Consider the following 10,520-nt stretch of genomic DNA (forward strand, 5'->3'; position numbering starts at 1 on the left):
CATTCTTGATTCTTAGGTTGGAAAAGTGCAGGCCACCTATCAATAGGTACGGTATGATTATATATCAATTTACCCAATCAGTCAAGTTTAAGATTTACAATTCATTTATTCCAGATATTTACCTACAGAAATGAATCGTGAAAGTTCACATTACCCAAATTCAAAAATTTGGGGGAAACAGGTAGGCTTGATGTAAATCTAAAAGAAAAATGGAGTTATCTGCCACATAAGAGACTGTGACACTGTGTAGACTTAGCCTAAAGCATGCACCTTTGGCAGGTGTCCGTTCCCTTTATAAACCATGGGGGACTTTGATACATTCTAGAGATATAGTAAAGAAGTACTATTTACTCAATAAAAAGAAAAAAAGAAGGACTATTTATTTTCCTTCCATTTCATTTGTTTTGTTATTATTTTTAAAGCATTGCCTGGAATATGTTAGAGGATTCATGTTAGAGGATTCGTGCTACCAAGGAATCACCTACAGAGCTTGTTTGCAGCCCAAAGTCACTGAAGCATTTCGTCTTGGAGCAGAGTGACAGGAACTAGAGAACGCTGCAGCCCTAAATAGTCTTCCTTAAGGGAAAATGCACGTGAAAGTTTGAATTACCAAAATTATTTATGAAAACGCTGGCCTGAGTTAATCTTGAAACTGCTGATAGTCTAGCAGAAACACAAAGATCAGGGTTGTTTGCTCAGTTTATCAGATAATTGAGCAAAATATTTTCACATCTCCCAGATTTCAATTTCTACAATGCTCTACAGAAGTTGCTTTCATCTCTCTTCCAAGAATTTCACTCCCTTTGTTTCTGTTGAAGCAGTAGGCATTTCTGCCAATCAAATATTCCTGGCTTTTGAAGGGAGCCATGGTAATTGGTTTTGTCTGCAGTGGAATGAGGAAATATGTATGAAAGGGATCAAAAGAACAAATAGAGCTGGAACAATAAATACGCAAAAATAACAATCAAATATGGCCTCTGGGAACACCAACAACAATATTGCGGATATACTGTAGAGAAAGTAATGGGTATTAGTTAACATGCAAGCTGCGCACGTTCATTTGCAAATGTGAGCACATAATGTGCATGTTCCCTGTGCTGATCGACCCCAGCTGAGTTAGCATTTAGGATTTGTTATTACTGGAGGATTAAAAACCTGCTATAGAACATTTTATACATAATAACTAATATGTGCATGTCTTTCAGTTTTCAGCTAATTTTATGGTGGAACAGAGATCTTCCTATTGTCCCAAATACTGGTAATTTTACTCATGCTCAAGTCATAACTGTAACATTACTGAGGAAGAGGAAAGTCATTCATGTCCTGAGGATGAGGCCCCACTCCCTGGGAGTGACTGAGGTAAGAAATGCACCTCCGTCTCCGTCCAGATAATTAACAACTATCAAATACAAGAGTCAGGTGTTGGACACATGTATTAAAGTACTTACAAACTGTGGAGGGAAAAAAGACAAACTTATCTTTCACGGTAACTTAAGAAAAATTTTTGAACAGAATAAGAAGAAATTAGAATTGCTCAATTTCACTGTCCATATTTAACAACTTTTACCATTTTCAGCTTCTCCCTTACGTGTTTGGGTGGGGTATGTATAGAAGGATAAGTCATTTCATCTATTTTTATAAAACAAGAAACTGAAAGGATCTACAGTCAAAATATTAATTTTAGTAAGATAGTTTTGAATGATTCTGTAAGTCCACAAATTTCCTTCAAATGTATTATCTTTCACTGTACAAGTAACTATATCATTGTTAACTAATTAACATCAATTTTCAGTGAAGAGATCATCCCTAAAATTCTAAGTATGGTTTTTATTATAAATAATACTGCCTCGGGGCAAAGGATTTAGCTCAGTGGTTCTCACAAGTGCAAGGTTCTGAGATAGATTCCCGGTGCCAAAACAAATAAATAATATTGGCTAAAAATCTGTCAGTAAAATTCCGACAAACCAGCTTCTCAGTAAATAATGTGAATTTAAAAATACCTTTCCTCCAGGTCAATATTCAAATATCTTCATTGTGTGGTAAGCATTAAATACTCAAAATGCAAAGTTAAAACAGTGAAAATCATTCATTATTCCCACCCCCTTTCCACTCTGTAAAATTTATATACACTATATATTTTTAAACAAGTGGGAATTTAACTTTTAACCTGACATAGGAACAGTATTACTTTTGACCTGGATTCATATTGACAATTGCTTTCCAAAATGATTGCACCTATATACATTTTTCACCGTTGTTACAGACTCAGCTAAGAACAAAATCTATTTTCATTACAAAATCAAAATATGCTCATTTCAGAAACATTTTTAAAAGTACCATATGACCCTTCTGCCTTGGCCACTGTGGACGCCCTGCCCTGCTGATAGACAGAACTTCTGTAAATAGTCTGAAACCTACAAAATGTTAAAGAAAACATAGAATAACTGCTGTCTTTTGCTTTTGTAATTTGCTTTGCTTTGCTTGCTTAACAAAACACCAGAGGTTTCACCATTGAAGCTAAAAGGCACGTAGCCCCAATTTAAAATTAACAGATCCCAGGATGAGACCAGATGTTCAAGCTAAGGCAACAGACCCTGAGCCATAAAACTTTCTGTAAACCATATGACTATAAAGGTGATAAGATGAAAGGAATGTCACCAGTCCTGCTTTCTTAATTCTGACCTCCATGCTTGTGGACTGGAATAGCTAAAGATAAACATACTGATAGAAACTGCTACATCTGGGTTAACACTGTACTGTCTTGTGACCATGATTTGTGATGGAAACTGTGGAAACTAGAATGTCTTATCACCTAAAATGAGGTCATGATTGTAAAACTTCTATGAAAGGCAGATTGTCACCCAGCCCAGGGCTGGTCATTTGGTGCAGCTCTTGGTGCAAGCTGACCCTTTGCTAGCAAAGTAAACATTTTTTTAAATTTTATCCACTTCTGTGTCTCTGTGTGTCATTTACCAGGTCCTTCCCTAACACCTGACTGGAGGCCCACAGTCAGATCGTCAGAGTCCAGGTCCTGGCTCCCTTTGCTAACAGCAGGGGTTCTGTCTCTAGTTAGTGAGATGACAAGACAGTGGCAGGAATAGGGGCAACTCTGCAAGCTGCTTTGAGCACAGCATGGCCAGTAACCACACAGAGCCCAACCCTTGAGAAGAACCATGCAGTGCTCAGTGGAAAGGGCACAGTTGTGTCCTGAGCACAGCCACCCATGTCGCCCAGCAGGGGTGTGAGCACCCAAGGGCTGGCAGGGGCTCCACTGGGTTCCCAGTTCTGGGAGCTGCTGAGGGCAGTTGTTCTTCACCAGCGTCCTGAGATTTCCACGCAGGTGTGGCTTAAAAGAAACCCCGTATCCACCCCAGACTCCCACTCCGCATGCCCTCTCTTGGCGGTGACACCACAGCACCATCAGCCCCTCAGCCCCCATGCCCACCTGAGCTGCTGGGCCTGGGCCCCAGGGCCCCCTCAGCCCTTCCTCCCCATCTCCACTGACTGTAAAGTGCGTGCTTCACATGCTGTCCAGTTCTCATGTTCTGTGTGACAGTGGAAAGCCAATCTGCTGCCACCAGGATGAAAGAGAAATCTTACATATGGTTTTGAGCACTTAAAAATAAGAAGTCACTCAACAGGATCACAAACAACTTTATACACCACTAAGTATATGTTGGCATTATCATTTTTATGGCTAAGAATCCCAGCTATGGGGATTTGAGCTTTCATCTCGCTTCAAGCAACACATATCGATTTGGTTCATTATAATAATGTTCAGTGTTCCCATCACTGAATTAATGTTCATTATTTCTAAATGCTAGCCACACTATTGTCTGAATATTCTTCAGTGTGATGATTAAGTTATAGATATCACTTGCGAAGCACGCAGAGTAGAAAAATCAGTACAGACATAATGGGGTGTTGCATTAATGTAACAAAATTCCTGAGGCGATTGACTTATAAAAAAAGATCTACTTTGTTTCCGAGTTTTGGGGTTCTATTCCTAGGCCAGTGGTCCCCTTAACCCTGACCCTGTAGTGTCCTGGGCAATACCTGGCCCTCCTCACAACACCATCCAGGAAGCAAAGAGGAAGCAACAAGAGTCTCCCAATCCCCTCAGAGCACAAGCTCCATGACCTAAAGGCATGTAACAGACCCCACCTTCTGGAGACTGACAGCACCTCCCCCAGCAGCACTCCAGGGACCTAGGCTTTGACACATGCACATGTGAGAGACACTCAGCCACCCAACTCTAGCAACTATAGCACAGGTGGACAGATGATGGATAGATGGACGGACAGGCAGACAGACAGACAGATGTATAGACATAACAAGTTAGAAAATGGTACCCACAGAAACCCATGCTTATCAAAAAAGCAAGAAGAACATGGTCCACAGTCACTACTGCTGGCCTCTTTTCTGTACCTGGGAATTACTGCCTTGTCTGCCACACCACTCCCACACCTCTCTCATTCTCTCCTGGAACATGAGTGAGAGCATTTCTCAAACAGGTGCGGTGCCCAGTGCTTTCATTTCTTTGGGACCTCAATCTCAGGAGCCCTGCTTGGCTTTGACTGGCCAGCTCTCCATGAATTCTACTATGTGATCTGACAGTTTCAGAGCTGCCCAGGGGGATGCCTGGACTTTGGACAGATTTACAACATCCTCTGTGCCCAGACTGTCACATTGTGTGGTAGCAATCTGATTTGTTTTTCTGTCTCCGTCTGTCTCCCCCCACCCTCTTGTCTCTCTGTTTCTCTCTCTCTTAAAAAGTGTGTATTTATATAGAAGATATTTTCATTTTATTTGGCAAAACAGTGCAATTTTAAAAATTGTTGTAGAGAATTGCAAATACATGTGAAAGGTTAAGGAGGACACTAGGTGCCTACAGTGGAGGATGTACTAGGGTTTATGCCATTATCTTTCACCTCTATACCATGTCCATTCTTTGCTTGTGACACCAGGGCTACAATCAAAACTACTCCTTTGCCTCCTAGATTTGTACCCGTTTATGCCAACAAGGCCTACAAAGAGAACAGAAAGCAAAAGGAAAGGGCTTGTTACTGAGTTTTATTGCTCTCCTTTTTAAATTTTTTGCCCAAATTATGACCTTCTCTATGGGTTTGGAATTTTTAGTAGCAGGTGGTTCTATTTCTGGGCACAGATGGTTCCCAAATTATGATGATTAGATTTAGTGATTTTCCGACTTTACAATGATGAGAAAGTGAAGTGAAATTTGAATTTTGAGTTTCCATCTTTTCCTTGGCCAGCAGTTTGCAGAGCAGTGCTCTCACAGGATGCCAGGCTGCAGCAGGTCGGGATCCCAGCTTAGCAAAGTCTCCCGCAAGCTCATGCCCCTACTGGTGGCCCCCACCCTGAGAAACAAGGGTTCGCAGAGCTCCTCTCCCAGGCTTCTGGGTCTGGTCCCTCAGCCTCACCCCTTCCCCCACTCCTGGGGCCTCCCTTGCTGCCCACTTCATTGACCACTTGTGGCTTCCCTTCCTCCCATACCTATTTAACCAGTACCCCATATGGATTATTTCCTGGTAAAGAAAAGAAAATAAAACACTTTGTGCCTGTGTTTTCCTCACTTGATGCTGTCTGATCCAGATGTCAAGCCTCCCATTGGAAGGCTTAATAGTTCAAGCAATATTCAATCCTAAACACATGGCAGATGTACTGAATTTTTCTTGTGGATACTAAAATCATATTACCACTTCCCTAGCATCCCTTGGGAAGTGAATGGGTCCTATAAACACCTTACTCCTTAAAAGAAATGAGTAGAAATAGGATCAGTATATGGATGATTCCTCAGACTGATATCAATAGATGCATAATTAACATTTTCTCTTAGCATCAAATCAATTTCCAGCAATACTATAATCTTGGTATTATTATGTTTTTTTTTTAAAGTAAAGCAGTAACAAGTTACCTAAATTCAGTACAATCTGGACTTTCCCTGGGAACATGTCCAGGAATCATAGGACAGGATCAGCTGCTGACCACACTTATCCCCTAGAACTAAGTGGACCACTACACTTCTGGACACAAAGGCGAGTCTGTGGGTTACAACTCAGGCATCCTGCCAACGTCCATGTATTTGAAGGATAATCCCTAGAGAGCTTTGTATTAACGAACGTGAGTTTATGGCATATGCAATTTTATACTCTAAAGTTCAAGGTAAATTTTACTCTGCTTCTGTTGCTTCCTGTCCCATGGGTTTGAAGAAAGTCGGAGGAGCTGAAGTCAGCCAAGACAGGACCAGTTGTGGTGCCCAACCGTTGGCCCACAGTGACCAGAGACATCTCAGGCATGGCAGGGTGGCTCCTCTAAGCTCTGCTGGGGCTCCTGGGCCACCAAGACCTTAGATAGGCCAAAGGAGAGGGTCCCTGGCCATTCACTGGAGTCCTTCTCCCTGGCTCTTGGAGGATTGGGCAGCAAGCTCCTGGATTTCGGACACTTAGATACATTTTTTTGTCTACTTTCTGACTGAGAAGGATTTCTGTGTCTTTCGTGTGAGCAGTTTTGAAATGTTATTGCATAGAAAATCCAAAAATTGTACCATTCTCTGTGTCCGAGATTATAAGGGTTTAAAAGCCAGTACAATAAATTACTTAATTCTATAATCAATCATGATCATCAGTTGTATATATTGCACTGACACAACACTGAAAAATACATCACTCTCTTCTTTTTTTTTTTTTTGGCTTTTTTTTTACAGGGTCTTGCTATGTTGTCTGTATAACACAACACTCATCTTGAATAATAAATCTCTGTTAAGAGACTTGTGTGACACTTTAGCTCCTCTAATAAGAATAAGTAAAAAACATCAGTTGTTTAGAAATGTTTTAAACTAGTGTTCATTAAGACATTAGTCTGGATTTCTGGTATGTTTCTAAGAACTCCATTATCATTCAGGGTCTCTTATTGTATTTGCCACGATTGTGTTATTATAATTTTAGCAAATATGAACTTATTACTTGATGTCACTTAATTTGGAAGGTTTCATCACATAAAAATCATATCAGGATTTTATTAAAAGAGAAATTCTGTACTTGTTATCTAATATTTAAATTAAAAGTTGATGCCAGTTTACCAAGTCTTTCTTAACAATGCATGACATTTTAACCAAATAATCCCAGATTCCTTTCAACTAAAATTGAGTTTTTATGAAGTCCATAGTTATAGTGCATTGTTATTCCTGAAAATGCACAAACTGATTTCCATCATGCATCTGTCAGGTTTGGTCCTATGGCAAAACAACAACAACAACAATGAAAAAAAAAAGTGACTGAGATTTCAAAAGGTTTCTAAAAGCTCCATAATAAAAAAAAAAAAAAACAAGCACTAAATTAAGACTCCCCCTAACTTCTGTGGGACTTTTCTATTTACACAGGGCCACAGAGTGGGTGGAAAATAAACCCAAAAGCTGGATGAATCCATGCTCAGTGTCCAACTACCCTGTGCTTTGAATTTTGCAGTTGTGGTCCTAAGTAACACTACATCTCTAGATACAGCGAGACCAAGGCCCACAGAGTCGTGGCAGAGTGTGCAGTGGTGTTTCACCATTGCTATGGCTTGTCCCCCTAATGCCTCCTACGCTCTTAGGTGGGGCTTTTCAGAGGTGGCTGGTCTAGGTTGTAAAACCCTGGGATTAAGGGTGCGTGGTACTAAAGTAGTCCACTGACTGGAATTATCAGAGTTCTGGGTGGGGCTGAATGAATTTATTGAAGACAGAAGTCCAACCCTGGGTGTAGGTGGCACCACCCAAAAGGCTTGTAGCCTGGATGGGATTAAGGGGGAAGAGAGGTTTGTTGTTGCTGCTGCTGCTGCTGGTGCTGCTGCTGGTGCTATTCCTGCCTCCCCTTGACACTGCCATGGACTGTTTCTCCTCTTCTAAGGCCCTTTGCCAGGCCACCCTGCCTTGGAGTCAGCCAACTATGGACTGAAACCTCTACAAACTGTGAGTCAAAATAAACCTTTCTTCCTTTAGATTCAGATGTTGGGTGTTCTGTCTGAGCAATAAGAAAAGAAACTATGATACTCATCGTTGCAGCTCTAACCTGTTGGACACCCCCAGCCCAGAGACTGGGTTGGCTGCAGTTGGGGCTGTACTGGTCTCAGACTGTGGCAAGGGATAGCAGTCTTTGGTGCTAAAGTCAGAATCTTCAACCAAGATTGGATCCTTTAACTAGGATAATTGCAAAAACAAGGTTTTGCTGAAAAACTGCTCCAGTTAAAGAAATAAACTGCTTACCTTAATCTTACTGAATTAAATTATTCTTCCTCACCGCAAATCTCTAATCCCATTTCCAGACGCTGGCCATATAATTTTCTTGAGCATAAATACACAGAAGCTTCTCAGAACTGTGATCCAACATAGCACAATATAATATAACCAGTTCCAATGCAATCCATTAATCAATTTTTTATTAATATTTCAATCATTTTCTTCCTGAAAATGTGCTTCTACCCAGCTCCTACTCTCTTTTTATCATCTGTTCACAATCTATTTCTATTTCTTCATTGTGATGTAGAAGTACATAGTTTCGACACTAATGGATTTTATGCTCTGTACAACACTAGAAATTAGCCAAGAGTATGGTGTTCACTCAGCAACCACCTTTAAGTTTCCAGACTTAAACTATATGGAAACAAACTTAAAGAAAACATTTTACTCTATAAAAAATCCCAGGAATTTAAAAGTCCTTTAGTTTGCTAAATTAGCAGGAAATTTTCGCCTCAGGGCATAAAAGTTATGTCTTACAATCTAGATGTTCCCTCAACGCCTCGTGTGGACACAGATGGGCCATACGTGGTCACAGAGGTGGCTGGGTCTACAGTGTGCGATGCTGGGATTCAGAGTGAGATTACTAAATTATTCCACTGATTGGTTTGGCATAGATTTGGGTAGGATTAAAGGTTCCCCATTCAGGGTATGAGTGTTACCTGCCCTCATGGTAGGTATTCTGGATAAAATATAAGGGACAGAAAGAGGGTCACTACTTACTGCTTGTTGCTTGCTTGCTGCTGCTGCTGCTGCCTCCTGCCTGCTCTGTGATGCCCTTTGCCGTACCACCCTGCCTTGTAGCCAGCCAGTTATGGACTGAAACCTCTACAGTGAGTCAAAATAAACCTCTCCTCCTTTAACTATGGGTGTTGGATATTTTTGTCTCAGGAACAAGAAAAGTAACTAAGACAACATATCACTGATTTTACTTCTCAAAATATAATTGTAGCTTTTAGTTAACAACTTGGTATGCAAGTGTACTTCTTATTATATAGGATGGGTCACACGGATACAGCAGAACTTCAGGACCTATTACACTGGCTTTTGAATCTCCCCCAAAGACTTTTGAGCTCAAGGCTAGAACCCCGGCTGATGGCACTATGAGGATGTGGTAGAAACTTTAGAAAGGGGGACCTTGTCATCGGGAGTAGGCCATTGAAGGTGTTATGACCTAGATCTAGCATGTCAAGAAGAGCCTCGTGTTCAGAAATGGGGCTCTTTTGGAAGATGACTGGGTCGTGAGTGGTTTGGTCCATTGATGCGCTCACTGTAGAATGTGCTGTTCCAAGGTGGGCCTGGTTGGAGGTGGTCACTAGAGGGTGTAACCTGGAAGAGTATACTCTTAGTTCCAGCTCCTCTTCCTCTCTCTCCAACAGGCCACTTTGCATTAAAGATGGCCGACCATGGACTAAACCCACAGAAACTGTGCAATTCACAAATCTCTTCTCTCTCTGCTTCTGACTGCAGTGAAGTAAGCAAGTTTCCTTCACTGCAGCCTTCCACCCTGACACACAATCTAATCAGAGTTCCAGCAACAACGGAGGTAGACAGTAGATTAAAACTATGAGACAAAGTAAATCTTTCTTCCTTTTAAATCGCTTCTATCAGATATTTTATCACAGCAACAGAAAGCTGACCAACATGGGAATCATTTCTTTGTGTCAGAGGAAAATCTATAAGCAAGTTTAAAAGTAATATTTTTACCAGATTTGAAATAGTTCTCAAATTTCCAGACTTCCTAATTTATTTTTGCTTTAACCAAAAGCATTTTTGACATTCCACTTTAACCAGAATGCATCCCTGGTAAAGCCCAGGACTGTTCTTAGTGCATTGCTTCAGTGGGTGACCAGATGAGGCACAGTGACAGTGGCAGCTTGTTTGTTTTCAGTCCTTCCTTGCACACTGCACCACCTTGGTCTGAGCAGCCTTTGTGCTGCTTTGCGTGTGTCTCCTTTGGCAAGCAGGCTGTCCCTGATTGCCCATGTGTGACCAGACAGTGGCATCTGAGTGTCCCTGATGTTCTCTCCCTGTTTACTGGAATCAGTAAAATTTTAAAGTTGTTTCCCTTTTCTTCTTTTAAGCCCTTTTCTCCAGCTGTAGGCAAATACCTCACTCCATTCTGTATTATGCCTGCCAGAATTTGTCATGAGCATTTAGGAAAAAGTCAGAATTTCAGAGCTGCAGAGATACCTGATCTATGCTTGGTATAACCTGAGCTAAAACTTTG

The sequence above is a fragment of the Fukomys damarensis genome, unplaced genomic scaffold, assembly GCF_012274545.1.
Source record: "Fukomys damarensis isolate Sample0158 unplaced genomic scaffold, DMR_v1.0_HiC HiC_scaffold_6, whole genome shotgun sequence".
NCBI classification, from domain to species: domain Eukaryota; kingdom Metazoa; phylum Chordata; class Mammalia; order Rodentia; family Bathyergidae; genus Fukomys; species Fukomys damarensis.